The sequence below is a fragment of the Ambystoma mexicanum genome, chromosome 8, assembly GCF_040938575.1.
Source record: "Ambystoma mexicanum isolate Mex_15411 chromosome 8, UKY_AmexF1_1, whole genome shotgun sequence".
Taxonomy (NCBI): Eukaryota; Metazoa; Chordata; class Amphibia; order Caudata; family Ambystomatidae; genus Ambystoma; species Ambystoma mexicanum.
The window spans coordinates 910,547,953-910,564,766 of record NC_090929.1 but is presented as its reverse complement, the minus strand read 5'-3'; the positions used below and the strand labels follow the sequence as shown (position 1 = coordinate 910,564,766).

Below are 16,814 nucleotides of genomic sequence, written 5' to 3'. Positions count from 1 at the left end.
GTGGATTTCGGTGTCACTGGTATTTTAATTACTTCTGATGTTACGCCTTTTTTTCAGTTGGCTTCAGCCTGATTCGAACGCCCAGGTGCCCACGTCTGAACCCGCCCTACGCCACGAATGCCGTCACTCAAGCACTACATTGTGGATCCACTGATTCGAACCGAGTGAAACTAGTCTAACGTTTGAAGCATGATTTGAATCGAGCCCTTTCAGGGCAGGCAGGAGCGGTGTGCAGGAAATAGGGGGGCATGGGGGCGTGGAGGGGCAGGGTGTCCAAAACAAGAACGCCACCCGAGTGGGAGGGTCAGATCAGATCAGGAGCTCACTAAGGACGAGTGATGGGCCGTTAAAGAGGGAAGATGGGGCAGGTCAGCAGCAGCGGGATGATGAGTTAGAAACAGTGAAAACGAGAGAAGAGGGGCGTGGTACGAAGGTGAGGCAGAAAGACACAGGACATGTAGGTGAACAGTATTAACCAGGAGGGGTGGGGTGCGCGTGTGGGTGTCTGCCTCCTTGGCATGCCGGAACACACGCTGCTCGCAGGTAGCCAGGATAGTGGGAGGTGGCCGGTGTTCCCCAAGGAACACACTAGAGTCTTATATGGTGAGGCTTCCAAATATAACATGTGTTTGCTTCAGAGTGCACGCTCCACGTGTGCAGTGTGTGTGCAAGAGGCTCAGATAACGCCGCTGCTGTCCGCATCAGCATGGTGTGGTGGCCAGCGATCCAATGTCAGTCAGTCCGTACACCCCCAGCTGGGGCCGCAACTTCTCGCAAACGTCCCCCGGCTCCCTGGAAAGTTGCGTGTTCAGCGGGGAGCTCCAGGACCCACCCATGGCGGGGGCTGCCCATCTCCGCGAATGGGAGGCAAGGGAGGAGTCACTCACCCGTAGGCATGGCGGTGGGAGGGGAAGAGGGGCTGCGAACGCTGCTGCTGTCCTGAGCAGGCGGGAGCAGGTTCTGGCAGAGACGATCCAGCACCCTGGACAGCGCCCGCGCCAGCTCCTCTGCACCCTGCCCGGCAGAAGGCGAGCCTCCGGCCGGCACGGCGACAGCTGTCAACTCCGCGAACTCTGCCGGCGATCAATGAGCAGGTAAGCACTTTCTGATCAACTCCTGCATTATTTAGCAAAGGGGCTCCCTCCGAGACCGGCATCTCTGACAGCACGCAGGGAGGGATGGAGAGATAGATAGATAGATAGATAGATAGATAGATAGATAGATAGATAGATAGATAGATAGATAGATAGATAGATAGATAGATAGAGTGTATTCATAATCACAATCTATAGAGGCATGTCGGTATCAATATGTGATGTTGTTGTATAGAACACTTACGTTTCTGGGTATTCGCCATACACGTGTGCACATTATTGTCAGGTTCATAGTGATAGTGTGTGTGTGTATGTATGTATGTGAATTTTAGTAAATAAAAAGACGATGCGTGTATCACCTTTACGTCACTTTTATTGTGGATGTGGGGCACTCCCCCACACCGAGCAGTGACCCGGATTACTTCGACACGCGCGCACGTGTGCACGCACACACACGCGGTCATGTTATACTCAGTTAACTTCCAGTCCCCACGACGGCGAAGGTGCGTGGATGCAGCAGGTTGTGGGGTTATCCCGTCTAAATATCCCCTCTCAACATCCACCAGTGTATTCCTTGGAGTGACTCCTGGGCTGCGTGTGCCATCCTCGGCCTCGTCCCACTCGTCACTGGCAGTAAGTGGCACGCGACACCTTTTCCAACTCCCACATGGTGTGTGTGGGGCTTGGGCCCCACATTTCAATCCTGTGTCGCTGTGTGGCGGGGGGGCACGGACCTCTCTCCCCCTTTCCTTACATGGCAGCTCGAGCACCAAGCGGGGAGCAAGGTTACCTGCTTATGACGTGGGCACCGTCTTGAGGTTTAAGCTGCTTCGGGCCCCCCACACGCCACATCATTATTTAAGCGGCAGTGGGCCGGCCTGCAGACAGACATCGTGCACATGCTACGAAAAACAAACTACCAGAATTATTTTAAAACTTTACCAAACCACACTCCCCCGAGAGACCTCGTCCACTCCCACAAAAGCGAAATGCTGATTTAAAGGTGCCGCCCAAACATGTTGCCAGTTTTTCCTCAGCCAGGCCCGCCTCTGCAGTAGCACCGTCTGTCGACACGTCACAGTGCCATGTGACGTCATCATTGCTTCGTGATGTGTGTTGAAGCACCCTCCAGACACATTACAGCGCTATGCCCCCATTGCTGAAGCCCGTGCCCCCACTGTTCAGCGCTGTTCATTGCAGCATTGGCAGGTCCCCCTCCCCCAGAATTGCTATATCACACACCCACTATTAGAACACCCCGGCACTGCGCACTGCAGCGGCGTGACATCCCCAATACGCGTGGTGTCTCGCCGCCATCGACATCACTAGTGTCATGTCCATCCAGCAATGTGATATCCCTCCAGCGTCCCACCACTTCCACATTGTGACATCATACCAGCGTTGTGATGTCACTCCACCAATGCGACTTCGCCCCATCGTGCAACTATCACACCCTTCCAGCAGTGTGATGTGTCTCAACTGTGCTAGCATAACTGCACTCTCCAGCAAGGTAACATCACACCAGCATTGCGACCCTGTGCATATGACAACAGAGGAAAGGCGCGACAGCCCTCATCTGTGTGAGAAGGCGTTGCAAACCTATGGCGCATTTGACATGCGCCTATGGCGTGGGGAAGAAGACATGTTAGGGAATGTCGGCAGGCTGGGACTGGCCTACAGGGCGACAGGGCAATGCCCGAAGTGCGGGCCAGCGTTTCTGGTCAAGGTGGTCCAGTTTGATGAGTTACTTCACTCTGCGGCTAATAGTTTTGAACATTGTTGCTGAATACATTTTCTTTAAATTGCACAATTTGCTTCACATTTTACAATGCACCCACCCCCCTTCTACATTGGGCAACACTCAAGCACACTGTCACAAAAGGAATGAATGGTCCTTTGCAAGGGTAGGCCACTTTGTCATTGGTGCCCGAGAACAGTTTATGGCCCAGTCCAACCCTGTATGTCAGATCCTGCTGGGCCTGTGCGAGTTCCACAATTCACTTAACCTGCCGAACTCCTGCATGCACTTCACAGCCCAGGGAGGTGTTTCTGTATGCCCCCCACAAACCCCCCCCCCCAGCACGCTACCTATATCAGTTCTGAAGAACCCCCGCTGCGAGCTCGGGAGGAGGGACGCAGGTGAAGGTGCAAGCCCCCCACCCCCCCAAGCAGGTGCGCTCAGCGGTGCATTGTTGATACAGTGAGAGTACTGGTCTGATTTACAGAATGTTGTATTGTTAAGTGGGGGTGCGTGTCATGGAAAGGGGCTCTAGATGTCACCCTGCAGATACTAGCGAGGGTGCTTGTTATATGACGGAGCATGTTCTCTTCCAGCAGGTGCGCTCGATGGTGCATTGTTGGTACAAGTGGGGGTGCATAGCATGTCGGGGAGCATGTCCGCTTCCGGCAGGTGCGCTGGATGGTGCATAGGGGTCATAAGTGAGGGAGCATGTCAGGTGAAGGTGCATGTCCGCTTCCGGCAGGTGAGCTGGATGGTGCATAGGGGTCATAAGTCAGGGAGCATGTCAGGTGAAGGTGCATGTCCGCTTCTGGCAGGTGAGCTGGATGGTGCATAGGGGTCATAAGTCAGGGAGCATGTCGGGTGAAGGTGCATGTCCACTTCTGGCAGGTGAGCTGGATGGTGCATAGGGGTCATAAGTCAGGGAGCATGTCGGGTGAAGGTGCATGTCCGCTTCTGGCAGGTGAGCTGGATGGTGCATAGGGGTCATAAGTCAGGGAGCATGTCAGGTGAAGGTGCATGTCGGCTTCTAGCAGGTGAGTTGGATGGTGCATAGGGGTCATAAGTCAGGGAGCATGTCAGGTGAAGGTGCATGTCCGCTTCTAGCAGGTGAGCTGGATGGTGCATAGGGGTCATAAGTCAGGGAGCATGTCAGGTAAGGTGCATGTCCGCTTCTAGCAGGTGAGCTGGATGGTGCATAGGGGTCATAAGTGAGGGAGCATGTCAGGTGAAGGTGCATGTCCGCTTCCGGCAGGTGAGCTGGATGGTGCATAGGGGTCATAAGTCAGGGAGCATGTCGGGTGAAGGTGCATGTCTGCTTCTGGCAGGTGAGCTGGATGGTGCATAGGGGTCATGAGTCAGGGAGCATGTTGGGTGAAGGTGCATGTCCGCTTCTGGCAGGTGAGCTGGATGGTGCATTAAGTCAGGGAGCATGTCATGTGAAGGAGCATGTCCGCTTCTAGCAGGTGAGCTGGATGGTGCATAGTGGTCATAAGTGAGGGAGCATGTCAGGTGAAGGTGCATGTCCGCTTCTAGCAGGTGAGCTGGATGTTGCATTGCTGAGGCTAGTGTGGCTTAATTTCATATGAATGTGTACGCCCTCTCTCGGCAGTTGTGCTCGATGTTGCATTGTTGGTACTATTGACTGTGATTGCTATACGCAGGTGCGTGCACTCTTCCAACAGGTGTGCCTGATATTGACTAATGGGCATGGGTGAAGGTGCACTTCATGTGAAGATGTATGTTTTATTTGTCAAGCCGGTTTGCTGAATGTTGCACGTTGGTATACGAGAGCGTGCATGTGATATGAATGTGTGTGTCCTCGTCAGCAGATGCCCTGGATGTTGCAATGTTCATAACAACAAGGATGCATGTAACATGGAGATGTGTGTCTTCGTCCAGCAAGTGCACTGGGTGTTTACAACAGAGTGCATGTGATATGAAGGTGTGTTTCCTCGTCCAGCAGATGCACTGGGTGGTGCATTGCTGCTAACAGCAAGGGTGCATGTGATATGAAGGTGCGTGTCCTCATCCAGCAGGTGCACTGGGTGATGCACGTCCAGCAGGTGCACTGGGTGTTTACAACAGAGTGCATGTGATATGAAGGTGGGTGTCCTCGTCCAGAAGGTGCAGTGGTGGGTGCATTGCTGCTAACAGCGAGGGTGCATGTGATATGAATGTGTGTGTCTTCATCCAGCAGGTGCAGAGGATGTTGCATGGTGATATGAAGGTGTGTGTCCTCGTCCAGAAGGTGCACTGGGTGGTGCATGTCCAGCAAGTGCACTGGGTGTTTACAACAGAGTGCATGTGTTATGAAGGTGTGTGTCCTCTTCCAGCAGGTGCACTGGGTGGTGCATGTCCAGCAAGTGCACTAGGTGGTGCATGTCCAGCAAGTGCACTGGGTGTTTACAACAGAGTGCATGTGATATGAAGGTGTGTGTCCTCGTCCAGCAGGTGCACTGGGTGGTGCACGTCCAGCAGGTGCACTGGGTGTTTACAACAGAGTGCATGTGATATGAAGGTGTGTGTCCTCGTCCAGCAGGTGCACTGGGTGGTGCATTGCTGCTAACACCAAGGGTGCATGTTATATGAAGGTGCGTGTCCTCGTCCAGCAGGTGCTGTGGTGGGTGCATTGCTGCTAACAGCGAGGGTGCATGTGATATGAAGGTGTGTGGCCTCGCCAAGCAGGTGCAGCGGATGTTGTATTGTTGATATACGAGAGAGTGCATGTGATATGAATGTGTGTGTCCTATGATATGATGAATGTGTGTGTCTTTGTCCAGCAGGTGGAGCGGATGTTGCATGTTGATATGAGAGAGAGGGAGTGCATGTGATATGAAGGTGTGGGTCCTCACCCATCAGGTGCACTGAATGTTCCATTGTTTATAACAGTGAGGGTGCATGTGATATGAATGTGTGTGTCTTCATCCAGCAGGTGCAGAGGATGTTGCATGGTGATGTGTGTCCTCGTCCAGCAGGGGCACTGGATCTTACACTGTTGCTAACAGCGAGGGTACATGTGATATGAAGGTGTGTGTCCTCGTCCAGCAGCGGCACTAGATATTGCATGTTGATATGAGAGAGAGTGCGTTTGATATGAAGGTGCGTGTCCTCGCCCAGCAGGTGCACTGAATGTGTATTGTTGATATACGAGAGAGTGCATGTGATATGAATGTGTGTGTCCAATGATATGAATGTGTGTGTCTTCGTCCAGCAGGTGCAGCGGATGTTGCATGTTGATATGAAAGAGAGGGCATGTGATATGATGGTGTGTGTCCTCGCCAAGCAGGTGCACTGGATGTTGTATTGTTGATATACGAGAGAGTGCATGTGATATGAATTTGTGTCCGCGTCCAGCAGGTGGAGCAGATGTTGCATGTTGATATGAGGGAGGGGGAGTGCATGTGATATGCAGGTGTGGGTCCTCGCCCAGTAGGTGCACTGGATGTTGCATTCTTGATCTACGAGAGAGTGCAGTGCATGTGATGTGAAGCTGTGTGTCCTATATTTGTTTGTTTGTTTTATTACTTGTATTGCGCACCAGACCCATGGGTATTAGGGCACATTGCATAAGATCACTCACAGCTTGGTTACATAAAGAAGTATACATTTACATCAGGTAATTAGTTTACATACAGGTGAATTATGTACATTCAGCTTATTAGTTTACATACAGGCGAATTATAAACATGCAGCATATATACATACATAAGGTGCGGGCTATGGGCTATAAGCAGGCACATAGGCAATAGAGGGTGGTTCAGATAAATTAGTTAGATAGGGATAAACGGATGGTGGGTGGCCAGTGTTTTCGTATATACAGTGAGGTGGGCCGGTGGTCTGGGAGTCATAGGTCAATCTAACGGTCAGCGTCTTTAAGCTGCAATATTAGGCTCCGACAGAATTTTTGGTATGAGTGCTCAACTCTTAGTGGGGCGGCTAGCGAATTCCAGAGTCGGGCCACCTTGACCTGGAAACTGCTGCCTCCTACTCTGGCCAGCTTGAATCTGGGGATCCAGAGGCAGTTTGTATTAGAGAGTCTGGTAGTTCTGGTCAATGCTTTCATGAGGATTCTATCCGATAGGTTGCGTGGTGCCGCACTGTACATGCATTTATGTGTGAGAGAGGCAACCTTTAGTTTAATTTTATCGTTGGTGGAGCGCCAGTTGTTGGCTCTTCTTGTCTCAGATATGTGTTCTCGCCTTGTAATTCCCAGGGCTGCTCTAAGAGCATTGTTTTGCAAGAATTGAATTTTCTTGTTGGTTTGTTTGTTGGCTCCTATGTACAAGGCATTGCAGAAGTCGAGCTTGGATATGATGAGTGCTCTGGCCAGGTTAATGCAGCTAGTGTTGGAGAGGAAAGCTTTGCCTGCACTGATCAGTTTGCAGGTGTATACCGTGGCTGAGGCCATGGCAATCACTTGTTTGTTGAACGAGAGAGTAGAATCCAGGTAAAATCCCAGGGTCTTTGTAAAGACGCCGGTGGGGGGTGTCTGTACTTCTGCTCTCTATATGATAGAGGAGAGGCACAGAGGACCCCAGCCAAGATTCTCTATTATTGGTAGTTGTGGTCGAGCAATCAAGGCCTAGCTTCTCAGGAGGTGATGCGGGCTGGTTCTTAAGTACAGTGTAGTCCCCAAGCACCCAAAAAGGAATGTCCACACACTATCGGTTACAACACAGTCTTTATATAATTAATGTTCAAAGGTTTATACAATATCACGATAACTCACTTTGTACTCCGAAAATCAGCAATGGTAAATATATACAGTTTCTAAAATGGCACCACTAACGCGGTGGTCAGTCATAATTTCGACAGTAAAAATGTCGACAGTCAAAATTTCGAAAAATAAAGGTCGAAAAAAATAATGTCGACAAACAATAATGTCGACATTTTTTCAATATTTTTTCGAAATTTTCTATTTATTGTATAAATAAATAAATAAATATATATATAACTAAAATGTGTTGAGTATGAGGGGTGCGAGGGTGGTGGGGGCGTGGGGGGGTGGCAGGGGGTGTTGGGTGAGGGGGGTTGGGGGGACACCCCCATAGTAAATGATACTCTTTTTATTTATTTAATTATTGAATAAATAAATAATTACTATGTGTTGAGAATGAGGGGTGAGAGGGTGGTGGGGGGGATGTGGGGGGGGGTGGCAGGGGGGTGTTGGGTGAGGGCGGGTTGGGGGGGACCCCCCCATAGTAAATGATACTCTTTTTGTTTATTTATTTATTGAAAAAAAATAAATAAATATATAATTAGAATGTGTTGAGTATGAGGGGTGAGAGGGTGGTGGGGGGTGGCAGGGGGGTGTTGGGTGAGGTGTTGATAGTTCTAATTGACATTTTTTTGTCGACATTTTTTTTTCTAAAAAATGACTTTTTACATTATATGTATAGGATGTCGACATTATTGTTTTCTACATTTTTATTTCGACATTATGACTATCAACCCACTAACGCTATTAGATCTTATTAAAGTGCATACGGTCAGAATGACACACAGATCAGAATAAAGAGGAAACCCGCAGTAGAGAGAGGAAGGAAAGCAAGATGGTTGAGCAATTGGCAGAATACTGGCCCTGATACCTAGACACAGTTCTGGGTGGAGATCCCCCCACCTGGGCAACCTGTAAAGCAAAAATGTATCACAAGTCCAGTCCATACATTGTTCACACTAGTCTTTTCAATAGTTCTGCAACCCCAAAGTACCTTGGCGTTGTAGCGTTCTGCGTCGGGGAATCGACGGCCCTTCTTGAGTGCCCTCCCTTTATGGCAGGAGTCACAGGTCGTCGAACGTCTGACAGAGAACAGGTCAAGCTACGACAGTGAAGCGGCCGCATCGTTCCTAGCGGTGCTCGTTGACGGGGGAAGTGTAAACGTCCTGCCAGGAAGAGGCGTGCGGGGCACCTCAGTGTCGATAGTTCTGGACCGCAAAGAGTTTGAAGAACTGTTGCCAGCAAGGGCGTCGAGTCGTCGGCGTCTATGGGTTCTTTGGGTGGCCGGAAACCTACCGGCGGGTGCTCCTCGGCGCGCCGACGGTCAGGCCTTCTCCAGCAGGATACAGCGGCGACAATGCGGATGAGAGCGTCCTTGGATCAAATGAAGTTGGTAGGCAAAACAGGAGCACGGCGGCTCCAGTCGGCGACGGTGTCGTCGACAGAGGCGGACAAAAGTCCGGGCGCTTCTCTTTGGGATCCCATGGCAGTCCCCGTCTCTGGTTGGCAGCCTGTCGAAGGTCTGTCTACCAGGGAGCTTTGGCAAAGATCTGCTGGTGCACGATGGTCCCTCGTAGCTCGGGAAGAGGGCGCCTTACTATGTCCTCTCTGGGTCAGTCCTTGGAGACACAGCAGGTTTCAGATTGCGAAGGAGAGCAACAGCAATTCTTCTCTTCCAGCAGGGCTTCAAGGTCAAGTGTCAGTTTCACTCCAGTTACTCTTCGTAGTTTGGACTTCAGCTCTGAACACTTCTGAACACGATTCCTAGCAGTGAGAGGTCCCCAGATATACTGTTGATCTCCCATCCATTCCGCTGGGTCACACTCAAGCATCCAATCACGACTACGGTCATTCATGCAGGCAGGCAGCCAATCAGGCACCCAGGGCATTCAGGCCATTCACTTCTCTCCAGTTATGTGTATTGGGACAAGTACCGAGCCATTCAACACTCCAAGCTGCATTCATACCGGTTTCGGGCAGGGCTATCTGAACCATTGTGTCAGCCACCAGATACTAGACAGCCACAACATAGAATGTATATTCGTCACACACTCCATTCACCCAGGTCCCACCCACAGTCGTATCCACAACATACGGTCGTTGAGAAGCTCCAGCCAGTCTGGTCGGCACTTCTCCACACTACCATATATGGAACTTCCACCCACCAGCCAGTTAGGGGGAAGGGACAGAGGCAGGGCTTCCCGGGACTTCGGGAAGATCAAGGCAACAGGTGATGGAAGGCAAGAGGTCATGGGGGCCATTTTGTCTCCATTCGGAATCTACTGATTCCAAATGACAGGGCCTGGGCATCCCAAAATGGAGGACGCTCAGGGCACCAGGCATTTCAGCACGGAACTGCCACCAGCCCGTACCCTGCTCTGTGGGTCACACACAGGTGCCCAAAAACATACACTAGGGGCACAGGGTTGCACCCCTACCCATGGGTGCCATAAGGGTATCCCATGGGTCTGTTCACCAAACCAAAAGAGAGAGAGCTGCACCGCCAGGAGTCCCACATGAACTCCTGCGCGGACAACACGACAGAACACATGATGAAAGGCAGTAAAGGACAAGGATACGGAGGCCCTGTCCCTCCGATGCATTTCCAGCATCACAGTCTTTACCTCCATAGCGACGGGAATGATGTTTTGGTCTATGTTAAAGGCTGAGTAATTGGGACTCCATTCTTTGAGGGTCGATGGTGTGCCCAGGATGATGATCTCTGTCTTGTCATCATTCAGGCATAGTCCATGTGTGGCCATCCATGCCTGAATGATGAGACATACCTTATTCACCAAGGCCAAATCCTTGTCGTAATCACCAGTAAGAGGTAGGAAGATCTGGGTATCGTCTGCATAATTAGTGTAGGTGATAACCAGATGATCCAGATCATCGATGAGGGGCTTGGTAAAAATGTTGTATAGGGTAGGGCAGTCACACGATCCTTGGGGCACTCCGCAAGTGATGGGGATGGGGTCAGTTGTCGCCATAGGCGAGAAGACTTTCATAGTCTGGTTGCTTAGAAAGGATTGTATCCACGCTATGGCTTCTGTTGAGAAGTATGCTACTGAGTCCAAGTGAATGCATAGCACCTGATGATCAACCAAGTCAAAAGCGGCTGATAGGTCAAAGAGGGAAGAAGGGCTGACTGCCCTTTGTCCCTGAGTTCATCAATTTGGGCCTCCAAGTCTATTAATGCAGTTTCAGTCCCATGCTGAGGGCGAAAGCCTGGTTGCCTTACTCCTAACAGAGCGTTGGATTCCAGGTGTTTTTGGATTTGTGAATAAGCAATTTTGTATAAGATTTTCAGGAGAAATGGCACAGTTGTAATAGGTCGGTAGTTGGTAGGAATCAGGGTGTCTAGAGACTGTTTTTTCAGTAATGGGAGCACCCACGATTCCTTAAGGTTAGATGGGATGGTATTAGATTCGAATGACGCATTGATGAGTTTGGTAATAAAGAGGGCCAAGTCTCTGGCTGCGTCCTTTATAAGTTGGGGGGCATTGGTCACCCTGACAATTGGAGGGTTTGAGTGATAATATAGTCTTTTCAGTTTTGATTGTAGTGACTTTGGAGAATTTAAAGCGGGGGGGATCGTGTTATTGGATGGATTTAGTGGGGTTTTAGTGGGCGTATTGCTATTTAAGGAAATGTTTTCTTAGCAATTTTTACTTGTAGAGTTGTGACTTTATTTACTAGTGCTTGCTGTATGTTCGAGCACCAGAGTATATCTTTTATGCAATTGTCTAACACTGGGATAGGTGCTTCTAACTCTTTGAGGATGACAAAGAGTTCCTTCATAGTTGACTTGGCTTGGGCAATTCTGGCATTATAAGTTTTGCGTTTGGCTAGGAGGATTTCGTTTTTGTATAGGGCTGTGATGTTGCTGAGATTTGTTTTGTTTGCTTCAGACGGTTGTGATTTCCAGGATATTTTGCATTGCCTTTTTTTAGTATGAAGTGTTTTTAGTTATGGTGTGTACCAGGAGTTGAGATAGGCCTTGGGTTTGCTTTGTCTTAATTTAAGAGGCGCTATTGAGTCTAGGGCCGTGGTCATGATATGATTGTATTCGTTGACCAATGCGTGCGGTCCCGCTGATTCCGGAATGGCATTCAGTGTCGGGAGGATGAGTGGGAGTAAGTTGTCACAGGTAATATCCTTTTTATTCCGGGTAGGAATAGGTGGGGCTGGCGATACAGGCTTGGAGATGGGTTTTTCAGTGTTTATGGTGAAGGTTATGAGGTGGTGGTCTGACCATATCTGAGGTGATATGGAAGAGATCATGGCATTACAATTGAAGTCTGCCACCCAGTCCAGTGTTCTTCCTTTAGCGTGTGAATGGTGGAGTACTTTTGGGTGAAGCCTTGTTCCGATAGGATGTTTGCCACACTAGTTGCATGTGTGTCTTTAGGGTCATTATACCCTAGGTTAAAGTCTCCTAGTAGTAAGACTTGAGAGGAGTTTTTTAGGTTGTTGGATATGATATTGGATATGTCATCCCCAAATGTTCCTAGAGGGCCTGGAGGTCTATAAATTAGAAGGATCGTCAAGGTTTGGGAGTTGTTTATGTTGAGCTTGGCTGTCAAATTCTCGCAAGTTTTGATATCAAGGGTAGGCACTAGTCTAATCGGTAAGTTATCTCTAACTATGAGTGTGATACCTCCTCTGCGGGTATCAGTTCTGTCAGATCTTAAGATGGTGTATCCATTGGGAATTGCTAGTGAGAGGGCTGATCCTGCAGCGGAATGAAGCCAGGATTCAGTGATCACTAGGAAGTCGAGATGTTCTAGCTGGATGGTGTCTGCTATCTCGGTTGCATGAGCGACCATCGATCTCGCATTTATTAGAGCGCCCTTGAGATTATTGTTGGCTGAGGCTAGTTGTGGAGAGCGTGTAGCATTATGGGTTTTGGGGGTGGAGTGGTTGGGGGCAGTGCGTATAGACTGGCCTTTTGTTTTGGTAAAAGGTTTAACGGGGTTATAGTTGATACTTCATACCATGATATGAAGGTGTGTATCCTCGTCCAGCAGGGGCACTAGATGTTGCACTGTTGCTAACAGCGAGGGTGCATGTGATATGAAGGTGTGTGTCCTCGTCCAGCAGCAGCACTGGATGTTGCATGTTGATATGAGAGAGAGTGCATTTGATATGATGGTGCGTGTCTTCATTCAGCAGGTGCACTGATGCCGCATGTTGATATGAGAGATAATACATGTGATATGATGGTGTGGGTCCTCGCCCAGCAGGTGCACCTGCATGTAGCATGTTGATATGAGAGAGAGTGCATGTGATATGAAGGTGTGTGTCCTCACCCAGCAGGTGCACTGTATGTAGCATGTTGATATTAGAGAGAGTGCATGTGATATGAAGGTGTTGGTCCTATGTTAAGATGGTGTGTGTCTTCGTCCAGCAGGGGCACTGGATGGTGCATGTTGATATGAAAGAGAGAGAGTGCATGTGATATGAAAGTTTATCTCTTGATCTTGCTCATATTCCTTTCTCTATTAAATTTGATCAAGCAGATGTGCTATTTTACATAAATAAGGCCAGCTCCTCAACAGCACCTGGCCCAGGTGGTTTATCAAACTTTGTCCTGAAACAGAACCCAGAGTTTTGGGCATCTATTTTATATGCTATCTTCCAAGTCATACAAATAAAACAAACTGTTCCGTTATCATGGTGTAAAGCCATAACAGTGCCAATATATAAAAAAGGTGATCGAACAAATCCTGCAACTTATCGACCGATAGCGCTCCTACATGCCCTTGGGAAGATCTATAGTAGAATTGTCTTAAGAGACATTAACATCTGGGCTTCAAATGAGAACCGTCGTGATCCTTTTCAAACTGGATTTGTTGCAGGTCTTGGCACTGCTATCAATATCACGACACTTAATGCAATCAAATGCAAACTATATGCGACAAGAAATCAACCTCTTTACTTAGCGTATGTAGACTTTCGAGTTGCATTTGATTCTGTAGATCGTCAGTTACTCCTTGAAAAGCTGATAAGATTTGGTTGTCCTCTCTCACTTGTAACTATAATACACTTACTCCATTAAAATACTTCAATGCAAGTCAAAATGAATCTAGAAGAGTTGTTATCTGAAGTAATTCACACCAACCGCGGCCTGAAACAAGGCTGCATACTTGCTTCTACACTTTTTAATCTGTTCATATTTGATTTGGGAATTGAATTTATGGAAGTGACGAATGATGCACCAAAACTTGGAAACCAACCTATAGCATGGCTTCTTTACGCAGACGACTTGGTCCTTATATCACAGACACCAAGTGGCTTGCAGAATATGCTTAATAAATTGGACCAGTATGTCGTCAAAAATAATCTAACTCTAAATTTGGAGAAAACTCAAGTTATGGAGTTGGGGAGAAATAAAATGAGGCAAAGGAAACACTATGACTGGCTTTTGAAAAACCAAAAACTGACTAATAAATGAATACAAACATCTTGGCGTCATATTTAGTAACTCCACCACAAATAAGCCACAGCAGAACTATTTAAATGGCAAACTGACTACTTTAATCTCACAAGCCAAGATCCTTCAATATAAGTATGGGAAATTTTCATGTGCACATATTCTTTTATTCTACCAGGAAAAGGTAACCCCTATTATCACCTATGGGGCGGAGGCTTGGCTACCACTAATTTTTTGCTATTGGAACAAAATTGAAGCAAGGTTCCGGAAAAAAGTTTTGAATCTACCCAACTCAGCTCCAACTGCACTCCTGCGTTTCGAGCTAGGCATCTTATCTAAACACATCCAAGTATCGTGGAAGAGATGCTCTTTGTTTCGATAATGTGTAATGGGCCTAGTTAACAATAATCTGTTGACAGTATTGGGAAACTATCTAATGTGCTCTGAGCATTTATTTCCATCTAAATGGAGAGCTGCTGTCCTATTTGATATGTCTGAAGCAAATATTTCGTTAGATCTCTTGCTTAGCAATCCAACTAAAGCTAGACTTAAATTATACCAATGGGATTGGCATCTAACTCCAGAGCTGTCTAAAACTGAAAGATTTTGATAGAGCACTCTTTGGACATAAAAAATGTTGACAAGCAGCTGACTATCTATTAAAATATCCTTCATTCAATCTAAGGAATCAGATATTGAGATTTCGTCTGAATTTATGGCCCACAAATCAAATTCTATTGAGAAGAGGTCTTATCCCAGTGGAAACATCACATTGCTGATTTTGTAAAGTTGCAGAAGTCAAAGAAACACTGAAACATATACTAATTGAGTGTGTGACCTTGGGAAAACAAAGAGAAGATATTATCAATAAATTAACACGGTCACATCACATAACGCGCTCAAATGATGAATTATGGCATGAGCTATTCGCGACACCTAAAATATCACTAAGAATAGCTACTATCCAATTCTTAAACAGAGCATTGTACACAATGTGTCAGGACAAGTAGGTTGGTGTGCTGCTGTTTTAGTAATTTTATTTTATTCTCTGAATATTTTAGATACCTTTTTTTTCTGTGTTTTATTGACGGTCGCGATGAAGTTGGGTATGACTCTTAACAAATGAAATCATTTAGTCAAGAATATAGACAGTGTTATTATAACATGGATTATTCTTTCTCCTTGTTCCTTTTTTTCTAATCTGTTGATCTATATATGTAAAATTGTAATGATTTATTGTTTATATATGTTTTTATCTCTGTATTGTAACATTTGTTTTGAAAGGTTAATTAACCAACCAAAATAAAAATAAATAAAAAAGGCCAAAATAAATAAATAAAAGTTTGTGTCCTCGCCCAGAAGATGCATTGGATGTTGCATTGTTGTTGCAGAGAGGGTGCATGTGATATGAAGGTGTGTGTCCTCGTCCAGCAGCGGCACTGGATGTTGCATGTTGATATGAGAGAGAGTGCATTTGATATGAAGGTGTGTGTCCTCGGCCAGTAGGTGCACTGGATGTTGCATGTTGACATGAGAGAGTACATGTGATATGAAGGTGTTGCTCCTATGATATGAAGGTGTGTGTCCTCGCCCAGCAGGTGCACTGGATGTTGTATTGTTGATATACAAGAGAGTACATGTGATATGAAGGTGTTGGTCCTATGATATGAAGGTGTGTGTCCTCGCCCAGCAGGTGCACTGGATGTTGTATTGTTGATATACAAGAGAGTACATGTGATATGAAGGTGTTGGTCCTATGATATGAAGGTGTGTGTCCTCGCCCAGCAGGTGCACTGGATGTTGTATTGTTGATATACAAGAGAGTACATGTGATATGAAGGTGTTGGTCCTATGATATGAAGGTGTGTGTCCTCGCCCAGCAGGTGCACTGGATGTTGTATTGTTGATATACAAGAGAGTACATGTGATATGAAGGTGTTGGTCCTATGTTATGATGGTGTGTGTCCTCGCCCAGCAGGTGCACTGGAAGTTGCATGTTGATATGAGAGAGAAAGAGAGTGCATGTGATATCAAGGTGTGTGTCCTCGCCCAGCAGGTCCACTGGATGTTGCATGTTGATATGAGAGAGAGTGCATGTGATATCAAGGTGTGTGTTCTCACCCAGCAGGTGCACTAGATGTTGTATTGTTGATATACCAGAGAGTGCATGTTATATCAAGGTGTGTGTCCTATGATATGAAGGTGTGTGTCTTCGTCCAGCAGGTGCACTGGATGTTGCATGTTGATATGAGAGAGTGCATGTGATATGAAGGTGTGTGTCCTCACCCATCAGGTGCACTGTGTGTTCCATTGTTTATAACAGCGAGGGTGCATGTGATATGAAGGTGTGTGTGCTCGCCCAGCAGGTGCACTGGATGTTGCATTGTTGATATATGAGAGAGTACAGTGCATGTGATATGAAGGTGTGTGTCCTATGATATGAAGGTGTGTGTCTTCATCCAGCAGGGGCACTGGATGTTGCATGTTGATATGAGAGAGAGTACATGTGATATGAAAGTGTGTGTCCTCATCCAGCAGGTGCACTGGCTATTGCATTGCTTAAAACATTGAGGGTGCATGTCACATTAAGGTGCATGTTTCTTCCTAGCATGTTTGTTTTGTTATTCATTGTATGTTATGTTATATGCATTTGTAGCATGCACGTTCACCTAAAAGGCATCTTGGCACGGGGAAACACAACAGAACGGGAAGGTCAACCAGTATTTTAAAACCACAGAGTTTTAAGCTGACAGTGAAATTGCAAATGATTCTCGGTGTGCCTCAAACCGACCGGCTGGACGATCATTCCAGAGCCTGCTTCAGCCA

The 16,814-nt window shown here is 47.3% G+C and overlaps 1 protein-coding gene across 1 annotated transcript in view; it reads left to right on the top strand.

Annotated features, from left to right (window-relative positions):
* Nucleotides 1–956: 956 nt before the first annotated feature.
* Nucleotides 957–16,814, top strand: part of CHAT (choline O-acetyltransferase) — a 692,169-nt gene continuing 676,311 nt past the window's right edge. The window contains exon 1 of the mRNA XM_069610814.1: nt 957–1,094. The gene's annotated coding sequence lies outside the window, so the exon portion shown is untranslated. The remainder of the gene's footprint in view (nt 1,095–16,814) is intronic.